This window comes from Nicotiana sylvestris, chromosome 7 (assembly GCF_000393655.2).
Source record: "Nicotiana sylvestris chromosome 7, ASM39365v2, whole genome shotgun sequence".
Classification (NCBI taxonomy): Eukaryota; Viridiplantae; Streptophyta; class Magnoliopsida; order Solanales; family Solanaceae; genus Nicotiana; species Nicotiana sylvestris.
The window spans coordinates 39,169,928-39,181,207 of NC_091063.1; positions in this window are offsets into that span (position 1 = coordinate 39,169,928).

Here is an 11,280-nt window from a genome sequence, read left to right on the forward strand (position 1 = left end):
TGGTTACTTGTCATGAGATACTTGTACACAATCTGTGATGATTCAAAAGGTTATTACTTGTGTTGCAAGTGAATTCAATATTTTGAGGCCTAAAAATCTCCTCTTTACTCACTTTGATTTACGTGCGCGGTCCGGACCTATATCCGGAAAGTCTTCTATGTGAGAATATGAGAAATATAAATTTCTAGAGTAAAAAATTTAATTATGGTTGACTTTGGTCAACATTTTGAGCAAACGGACCCGGATCCGTGTTCCGACGATCCCGGGAGGTCTGCAGTAAAATATGGGACTTGGGCGTGTGCTCGGAATTGAATTCCGAGGTTCCAAGCTTTAGAAATCAATTTTTGAAAAAATTATTTTACTGAATTATCTAAGAAATGAAGAAAAGAATTAATGTGTGAAACCATTGCTATCGGGCCCGTATTTTGGTTCTAAAGCCCGGTACAAATTTGTTATAGTATTTGAAAGATAGGTGTAAAATTTGGTGAAAACGGAGTTTATTTGACGTGAGTTGAACTTCCGGTTGAAGAGTTATGAACCTTGAGAGTTCTTGATGAAAATGTTGAGTTTTGAGGTTTAATTCATGATTTTACACGTTACTTTGATGATGTGATCGCACGAATAAGTCCATATGATGTTTTTGAGTTAGTATGCACACTTGGTTAGGAGTTCCGAGGGCTCGGGTGAGTTTCGGGTAGGTTCCGGATGTCTTAGGCTTAAAAACATAGTTGTTTCAGGTTCAGAGAAGTGGAAGGCCTCTGAACCAACCAGTGCGATCCACACAAAGTGGAATGTTGCTGCGGAGGGGCCTGTGCAGCCGCACTAGATTTCGTGCGGACCGCGGTGGGGGCCGTGCGGCCGTAGTTGATTTCATGTGGTCCGCGGTGAGGAAAATTTCACTAGTCCGATTTTGGAAGCCTATATATTTCGATCTACAAGGAATTTAGAGATGATTCAAAAACAAAAATTGTAGCCCTTTGTGTCTAGTTTTCAGAAAGATAAAGAAATCATAATTTGGATATCTGTAGAGAAAGTTATGTCCAAAATATTAGAATATGTCACTACAGTCAACCTGGTGAGCTGTGCGGCCGCACTCCATTTTGTGCGGTCCGCATAGGGGGTCTGAGAGGGGTATATTAAAACGGGACTTTTAGTTATTTTTTATTTTTCAAAACCCTAAAAACATAATAGGCGATTTTTCAAACAACCTTTCTTCTCCAAAACATTGGTAAGTGATTTCTAACTCATTTTTCTTACTCCTTAATTTCTTTACAAGATTTCATCCTAGAATCAATGATTTCCATGGGAGAAATTGGGTGTTTTGGGTAGAACTTAGGTTTTTCAATAATTGGGGTTTTGGACCTCGATTTGAGGTGCGATTTCAAAATAAATTATATATTTGGGTTCGTAGGGGAATGAGTAATCGGGTTTTGGTTCGAACCTTGGGTTTTGACCATGTGGGCACGGGGGCTATTTTTGACGTTTTGGGTAAAACTTTATAAAATTCATTTTCATACATTGGGGTTGATTTATTTAGCATTTATTGATGTAATTAAGTAACTTGTGTCTAGATATGAAGGAATTGGTGGTGGAATCAAGGGGTAAATCTATAGTTGAATCGTGCATTGTGTTCGTGGCATCGAGGTAAGTGTTCGGTGTAACCTTAGCTTGAGGTATTAGGAGTTGTGTCTTATTTGCTACATGTTGATTGTGGAGTATGACGTATAGACATGGTGACGAGTATCTATACGTTGGTGTCAAGCATGCCCGTGAGTCTTGTATTATAATTATTATGACTCCGTTGTGGTTTATTGCGCTTCATATATTATTATTATCATTGTTCCCTTGTCGGAATGTTCGTTTGATATTATTGTTCCCTTGCCGGGATATTGTTGAGATATCATTGTTCCCTTACCGAGATCTTATTGAGATATCATTGTTATCTTGTCGGGATGTTGGTTTGAAATTATTGTTCCTTTGTCAGGATTCCTTGTGATTATTATTGGCCTGTAAATGGGAGCGGGTGGTATGCCTACCACTAGATATAATGAAATGGGAGCGGGTGGTACACCTACCACAAGATATAATGAAATGGGAGCGGGTGGTACGCCTGCCACAAGATAAATGAAATGGGAGCGGTTGGTACGCCTACCACAAGATAAATGAAATGGGAGCGGTTGGTACGCCTACCACAAGATAAATGAAATGTGAACGGGTGGTATGCCTACCACGAGATAAATGAAATAGGAGCGGGTGGCACACCTGCCACGAGTTACATGAAATAGGAGCGAGTGGCACGCCTGCCACGAAATATAGGAACTGGGATCGGGTTGCACGCCTACAACAAGATGTGAATAGAAAGTAAAATCTGCCTCTATTTTCCTTATTCTTATTAGCGGTTGATTTTAATTACTTTATAATTCTATTGATATTCTATTTTACGTGCTATTCCCCAAAGCATGTTTCCCCCTCCCATCTTTACTTGACTATTTCTGTATTACTTTCCCCCTGTATTTATTTGAACTGCACAGGTTTATCTGGAGTCTGGTCCTAGCCTCGTCACTACCTTGCCAGGGTTAGGCCAGGCACTTACTAGCACATGGGTTCAGTTGTGCTGATGCTACACTCTGCACTATGTGCAGATACCGGAGCAGCATTTGGACATAGCACTTGGGGATCCAACCTTCAGTCCATAGAGATCCCGAGGTAGTCCTGCAGGCGTCCACAGGCCCGACGTTCTCTTCTATCTATTATTATGTTCTGTTATCACTTGTATCCGAGACAAACTGTATTCCTTTTTCAGACCTTTGTATGTAGTATTCATAGATAGTCTGTGAATATTGTGACACCGATTCCTGGGTAGAGACGCATGATGGCATTTTCATATTTATTTTGGTATTACATTAGTCTAAGTCTTCCACTTAATTTCATCTTCCGCTATCATTTAAATGTTGATCACCTGTTATACAAATTGTTAAAAGGATTAAATAAAAGAGTTAAAGATTTCTAAACTTCGTGGCTTGCCTAGTTTCTACGAGTAGGCGCCATCATGACTCTTGAGGGTTGGAAATCCAGGTCGTGACAAGTTGGTATCAAAGCTCTAGGTTACATAGGTTTCACAATTCACGGACAAGCTTAGTAGAGTCAGGGGTTCGGTACGGAGACGTCTGTATTTACCCCCAGAGGCTATAGAGTTAGGAAAACTTCACATTTATTCTTTCCTATCGTGCGGTTTCGTTTCTCAAAGCTAATTGAATTTCTACTGTGTTTTTTCGCAGATGGCGAGAACACGCGCTTCCTCATCCACCGATCAGCAGCTCGAGCCCCCAGGAGCAGCTCCTACGAGGGGCAGAGGGAGAGGCCGAGGCCGAGGCAGGGGCAGAGCTTAGCCCAAGGTAGCAACACCCACAGCAGAGCCTCAGGTTGACTTTGATGATGAGGTTACGACCCCAGCAGTTTCGGTGGGCCCAGCTCAGGTTCCAGAGGGGTTTATTGCTACCCCAATTCTTCAGGATGCTCTGGTCCGACTAGTAGGCATTATGGAGAGTGTCACCCGGGCAGGTTTGCTTCCTATAGTACCAGCCGTCTCTTAGGCTAGAGGAGGAGCCCAGACTCTTGCTACTCGCACTCCGGAGCAGGTAGCTCCCCAGATTCAGACTCTAGCGGTTCAGCCAGTTGGAGCAATTCAGCCGGGTGTGGTAGCACAAACCGGTGATGGAGCAGATATGTCTGCCGATGCTTTGTGGAGGCTGGATAGGTTCACCAAGCTCTTCACTACTACTTTCAGTGGTGCATCTACTGAGGATCCCTAAGATTACCTAGACAGATGCCATGAGGTTCTTAGGAACATGGGGATTGTTGAGACGAATGGGGTCGATTTTGCTACATTTCTCTTGTCTAGATCAGCCACGACTTGGTGGAGAAATTATTGCTTGTCTAGACTAGCCGGATCGCCATCTTTGACTTGGGAGCAGTTTACTCAGCTATTTCTGGAGAAGTTTCTCCCCATCACTTGGAGAGAGGCCTATTAGAGACAGTTCGAGCGTCTTCAGCAGGGTTCCATGACGGTTACCCAGTATGAGACTAGATTCATCGACTTGGATCGTCATGCTCTTGGCATACTTCCTACTGAGAGAGAAATGGTAAGGAGGTTCATTGACGGTCTTATCCAGTCGATTCATCTTCAGATGGCTAGGGAGACTGGGAGTGAGATAACTTTCCAGGAGACGGCTAATGTGGCCAGGAGAGTGGAGATGGTTCTGTCATAAGGAAGTAGTTATGGGTCGGACAAGAGGCCCCGTCATTTAGGCAGATTTAGTGGTACCTCATCTAGAGGTAGGGATTTGTATGGTAGAGTCCATCCTCCTAGGCCTTTTTAGTCAGCACTTCAGGTTTCTTACGGAGCTTCAGCTGGTCGTGGTCCTTAGATGCAGTGTTCCGATCAGTAGCCCTACAGTACACCACCAGCTCTATCGGTGCACCACCACTTCAGAGTTTCCAAGGTCGTCAGCCCCAGCAGCCGAGGGCTTGTTTTACTTATGGTGACACGAGGCACATTGCTAGGTATTACCCTATTGCTTCGAGCAGTTCTCCGCATCAAGGTTCATGTGCTATAGTTCAGGCACCAGGTGTTCTACAGGCCGTCCAGCAAGCTAGAGGTGGGGGTAGAGGTGCTAGAGGTGGAGGTAGAGGTGCTAGAGTTAAAGCTCAGACCATTAGAGGTGGAGGCCAGCCAGCAGTAGGTCGTCCCAGAGATGTAGTTCAGGGTGGTGGGGCCTAGCCCCGATGTTATGCTCTCCCAGCTAGGCCCGAGGCTGAGGCTTTAGATGCAGTTATTACAGGTATGGTTCTGGTTTGTGATAGAGATGCTTCAGTGTTATTTGATCCAGGGTCTACGTACTCGTATGTATCATCCTATTTTGCCCCGTATCTGGTTATGCCTAGTAATTTCTTGAGTGATCCTGTTTATGTGTCTACACCGGTGGGTGATTCTATTGTAGTGGATCGAGTCCATCGTTCATGTATAGTTGTGATTGGGGGTCTTGAGACTCGTGTAGATTTGTTGCTTCTAGACATGGTCGATTTCGATGTTATATTGGGGATGGACTGGTTATCACCTTACCACGCTATCTTGGACTGTTATGCCAAGACTGTGACCTTAGCCTTGCCAGTTTTACCTCATTTAGAGTGGAGAGAGACTCCTGGTCATTCTACCCATAGTGTTATCTCTTATGTGAAGGCTCGGCGTATGGTCGAGAAGGGGTGTTTGGCCTATTTGGCATATGTTCGTGATTCTAGTGCTGAGGTTCTTTCTATTGACTTGTTCCCGTTGTTCGTAAGTTTCCTGAGGTATTCCCTTCAGACCTTCCGGGTATACCACCCGACAGAGATATTGAATTTTGCATTGATTTGGCTCCGGGCACTCAGCCCATCTCTATCCCGCTGTATTGCATGGCCCCACTTGAGTTGAAAGAGTTGGAGGAGCAGTTGCAAGACTTGCTTGAGAAGGGTTTTATTAGACCTAGCTTGTCGCCTTGGGGTGCGCCGGTGTTGTTTGTTAAGAAGAAGGATGGGTCAATGAGAATGTGTATTGATTACTGGCAGTTGAACAAGGTTACCATCAAGAATAAGTATCCATTGCCGATGATTGATGATTTGTTTGATCAGCTTCAGGGTGCCAAGGTATTTTCGAAGATTGATTTGAGATCTGGCTACCATCACTTGAGGATTAGGGCATCCGATGTCCCTAAGATAGTTTTCCGCAATCGGTACGAGCATTATGAGTTCTTGGTGATGTCATTCGGGTTGACAAATGCCCCAGCAACTTTTATGGATTTGATGAACCGAGTGTTCAGACCTTATTTGGACTCGTTTGTGATAGTCTTCATTGATGATATTTTGATTTATTCTGGCAACCGGGAGGAGCACGAGCAACACCTCAGAGTGGTTCTTCAGACTCTGAGGGATAGTCAATTATATGCTAAATTCTCGAAGTGTGAGTTCTGGTTGAGTTCAGTTGCATTTCTGGGTCATGTTGTATCAGCAGAGGGTACTCAGGTTGATCTGAAGAAGATTGAGGCAGTCAAGAGTTGGCCTAGACCAACATCAACTATAGAGATTCGGAGTTTCTTGGGATTGGCAGGCTACTATCGTCGGTTCATGGAGGGGTTTTCATCTATCGCAGCCCCGATGACCAGGTTAACCCAGAAGGGTGCCCAGTTCAGATGGTCGGACGAGTGTGAGATGATCTTTCAGAAGCTCAAGATAGCTCTGACTACGGCACCTGTGTTGGTTTTGCCCACATATACAGGGTCTTATACAGTTTATTGTTATGCGTCTCGTATTAGGCTTGATGCAGTATTGATGCAGGATGGCAAGATCATTGCCTATGCTTCACGACAGTTGAAGATTCATGAGAAGAACTATCTGGTTCATGATTTGGAGTTGGCAGCCATTGTTCATGCGTTGAAAATTTGGAGGCATTATCTGTATAGCGTGGCATGTGAGGTGTTCACGAATCACAAGAGTCTTCAGTATCTATTCAAGCAAACGGAGTTGAATTTGAGGCAGAGGAGGTGGTTGGAGTTGTTGAAAGATTATGATATCACTATCTTACATCATCCGTGAAAGGCCAATGTGGTGGCCGATGCTTTGAGTAGGAAGTCAGCCAATATAGGCAGTCTTGCTTATATTCCGATCGGTGAGAAATCACTTGCTCTTGACGTTCAGGACTTGGCCAATCAGTTCGTGAGGTTGGATGTTTCTGAGCCTAGTCGTGTGTTAGCTTGCACAGTCGCTCGCTCTTCATTATTGGAGCGTATCCGAGATCGGCAGTATGATAATCCTTATTTGTGTGTCCTTAGAGACACGATGCAACACAGAGGTGCCAAGCAGGTTACCTTAGGTGATGATGGAGTTTTAAGATTTCAGGGTCAAGTTTCTGTGCCTAATTTACATGAGCTTCGAGAGTTGATTTTAGAGGAGGCCCATAGCTCTCGGTACTCAATTTATCCGGGTGCCGCGAAGATGTATCAGGATTTGCGGAAGCATTATTGGTGGCGGATAATGAAGAAGGATATCGTTGCATATGTGGCTCATTGCTTGAATTGTTAGCAGGTTAAGTATGAGCATCAGAGGCCTGGTGGCTTGTTCTAGAAGATTGAGATTCCTGAGTGGAAGTGGGAGCGGATCACTATGGACTTCGTTGTTGGACTCCCACCGACTCAGGGGAAGTTCGATGCAGTATGGGTTATTGTTGATAGGCTGAGCAAGTCAGCGCATTTCATTCTTGTGGCAGTCTCCTATTCTTCCGAGAGGTTAGCTGAGATCTATATCCGGGAGATTGTTCGTCTTCATGGTGTGCCTGAGTCTATCATTTTGGACCAAGGTACATAGTTTACCTCACATTTCTGGAGAGCAGTTCAGTGAGAGTTGGGCACACGGGTTGAGTTGAGCACAACATTTCATCCTCAGGCGGACGGACAGTCCGAGCGGACTATCCAGATTTTGGAGGATATGCTCCGAGCTTGTGTCATTGACTTTGGAGGCTCATGGGATCAGTTTTTCCCCTTAGCAGAGTTTGCCTATAACAACAGCTACCAGTCGAGTATTTAGATGGCTCTGTATGAGGCTTTATATGGTAGGCTGTGTCGGTCTCCGGTTGGATGGTTTGAGCCGGGAGAGGCTCGGTTATTGGGTACGGATCTAGTTAAGGATGCCTTGGACAAGGTCAGGATCATTCAGAATAGGCTTCGTACAGCTCAGTCCAGGCAAAAGAGTTATGCCAACCGTAAGGTTCGTGATTTGGCATTCATGGTCGGTGAGCGAGTATTGCTTTGAGTGTCACCTATGAAGGGCGTGATGAGATTTGGGAAGAAGGGCAAGCTTAGCCCTAGGTTCATTGGCCCGTTTGAGATTCTTGATCGAGTGGGAGAGCTGGTTTAAAGACTTGCTTTCCGCCGAGCTTATCAGCCGTGTATCCAGTGTTTTATGTGCCCATGCTTCGGAAGTATCACGGCGATCCATCCCACGTGTTAGATTTCAGCACTATCCAGTTGGACAAGGATTTGTCTTATGAGGAGGAGCCGGTAGCTATTCTAAACCGACAGGTTTGTCAATTGAGATCGAAGAGTTTTCCTTCTGTTCGTGTTCAGTGGAGAGGTCAGCCCGCTGAGGCATCGACCTGGGAGTCCGAGTCTGATATGCGGAGCCGTTATCCCCATCTTTTTTCCGACTCAGGTACTTCCTTCGTATGTTTATTCAAGGACGAATGGTTGTTTTAGAGGTGGAGAATATGATGATCCAAAAGCTCATCACTTTTGTTGCAAGTGAATTTAGTGTTCCGAGGCCTAAAAACCTCCTCTTTACTCACTTTGATTTATGTGCGTGGTCGGGACTTATATCCGGAAAGCCTTCTATGTGAGAATATGAGAAATAGAAATTTCTAGAGTTAAAAATTTGATTATGATTGAATTTGGTCAACATTTTGAGAAAACAAACCCGGATCCGTGTTCCGATGATCCCGGTAGGTCCGCAGTAAAATATGGGACTTGGGCATGTGCCCGAAATTGAATTCCGAGTTCCCAAGCTTTAGAAATCAATTTTTGAAAGAAATTATTTTACTGAATTATCTAAGAAATGAAGAAAAGAATTAATGTGTGAAACCATTGCTATCGGGCCCGTATTTTGGTTTCGGAGCCCGGTACAAACTTGTTATAGTATTTGAAAGATAATTGTGAAATTTAGTGAAAAACGGAGTTTATTTGACGTGAGTTGAACTTTCGGTTGAAGAGTTATGAACCTTGAGAGTTCTTGATGAAAATGTTGAGTTTTGAGGTTTAATTCATGATTTTACATGTTACTTTGATGATGTGATCGCACGAATAGGTCCATATGATGTTTTTGAGTTAGTATGCATACTTGGTTAGGAGTTCTGAGGGCTCGGGTGAGTTTCGCGTAGGTTCCAGATGTCTTAGGCTTAAAAACATAGTTGTTGCAGGTTTAGAGAAGTGGGAGGCCTGTGAACCAACCAGTGCGGTCCGCACAAAGTGGAATGCTGCTGCGGAGGGGCCTGTGCGGCTGCACTGGATTTCGTGCGGACCGCGGTGGGGGCCGTGTTCACTAGTCCGAATTCAGAAGCCTATAACTTTTGATCTTCAAGGAATTTTGAGATGATTTTTAAACAAAAGTTGTAGCCCTTCGTATCTAGTTTCCATAAAGGTAAGGAAATCACAATTTGGATATCTGTAGAGAAAGTCATGGCTAAAATACTAGAATATGTCACTGTAGTCAACCTGGTGAGCTGTGCGGCCGCACTCCATTTTGTGCGGTCCGCACAGGGGGCCTGAGAGGGGTATATTAAAACGTGATTTTCAGTTATTTTTTATTTTTCAAAACCCCAAAAACATAAGAGGCGATTTTTCAAACAATCTTTCTTCTCCAAAACATTGGTAAGTGATTTCTAACTCATTTTCCTTACTCCTTAACTTCTTTTTACAAGATTTCATCCTAGAATCAATGATTTTCATGGGGAAAATTGGGTGTTTTGGGTAGAATCTAGGTTTTTCAAAAATTGGGGATTTGAAACTCGATTTGAGGTTCGATTTCAAAACAAATTATATAATTGGGTTCGTGGGGGAATGGGTAATCGGGTTTTGGTTTGAACTTCGGGTTTTGACCATGTGGGCCCGGAGGCTATTTTTGACTTTTTGGGTAAAGCTTTAGAAAACTCATTTTCATACATTGGGGTTGATTCATTTAGCATATATTGATGTAATTAAGTAACTTGTGTCTAGATACAAAGGAATTGGTGGTGGAATCAAGGGGTAAAGTTATAGTTGAATCGTCAATTGTGTTTGTGGCATCGAGGTAAGTGTTCGGTCTAACCTTAGCTTGAGGGATTAGGAGTTGTGTCTTATTTGCTACATGTTGATTATGAAGTACGACGTATAGGCATGGTGACGAGTATCTATACGTTGGTGTCAAGCATGCCCGTGAATCTTGTATTATGTTCGTTTTATATTATTGTTCCCTTGCCGGGATATTGTTGAGATATCATTGTTCCCTTGACGGGATATTATTGAGATATCATTGTTCCCTTGTCGGGATGTTGGTTTGATATTATTGTTCCATTGCCGGGATTCCTTGTTATTATTGTTGGCCTGTAAATGGGAGCGGGTGATACGCCTACTGTCACGCCTCCTTTTTACACACTACCCACACCCTCGGAAAGGGCGTAAAGGAGTTTTTCCAATTAAAGGACAATCGGAACGGGATTTAATTATTAATTATTCAAAGTCGCCACTTGGGAGATTAATGGTGTCCCAAGTCACCGGTTGAATCCCGAACCGAGGAAATTTATGACTCTGTTAATAGTTTGCGAACCAGAATCCGAGTAAGGAATTCTATTAACCCGGGAGAAGGTGTTAGGCACTCCCAGGTTCCGTGGTTCTAGCACGGTCACTTAACCGTTGTATTTGATCTTATCTGATTTTAATACATGCTAACTTATGCGCCTTTTATTCGTAAACCGCTTTCTATCATTATTTATTTTAAAAGAATTGCAACGTCGTGAAAACGCGTTTCGAACCACGTCGCAATCAATGCACCCGTGGTTGTCAACACGGTTTGACTTCGTCGAGATTTGGATTTGGGTCGCATCAATGCGCACCCGAGTTTAAGAAAGTAATTTAATTAAATCGTGCCTAAAGATGCTAACGTAGTATTATTTTGGGGAAAAGCCATGAAGTTCGCTAAACGGCCATCCCAAATTCTAATTATTTTGATAATCACGTATTGAGGACCCCATAATTAGTGGTTTTATTTGGGCGAGGCTAGTAGTCATCCCGAAGTAACTATGATTTCCTACTTATTATGTGTCTCTAAAAGACTAATTAATTTAGAATTATATTACACCGAAGTAAACTAGAACCAAATTCATATAAAGAATGGGCCTGTTTCATGAATTTGATACAGTCCAATTGGCCTAACGAATATGAGTACGATTCCAACTGCAACAAATTATACAACATCAACGAGTCACCACAACGACAATGCATACCCTCATTTTAGCTGATAGCCGTGAACTCCAAAATTACTAAACCGATTTGTCCTACCTATCAAGACCTGCTGCTTTTAATGAACTAAATCAATTGTGAATGAGTTTTGTTTCATGATTTTTAACTGGTTTCAATACCAATCTACCAACAATAAATCAGGTTTGCCTACCAATCGATTTCAGAACCTTTAATCCAAAGCAGACACTCTATTATACTAGAATGA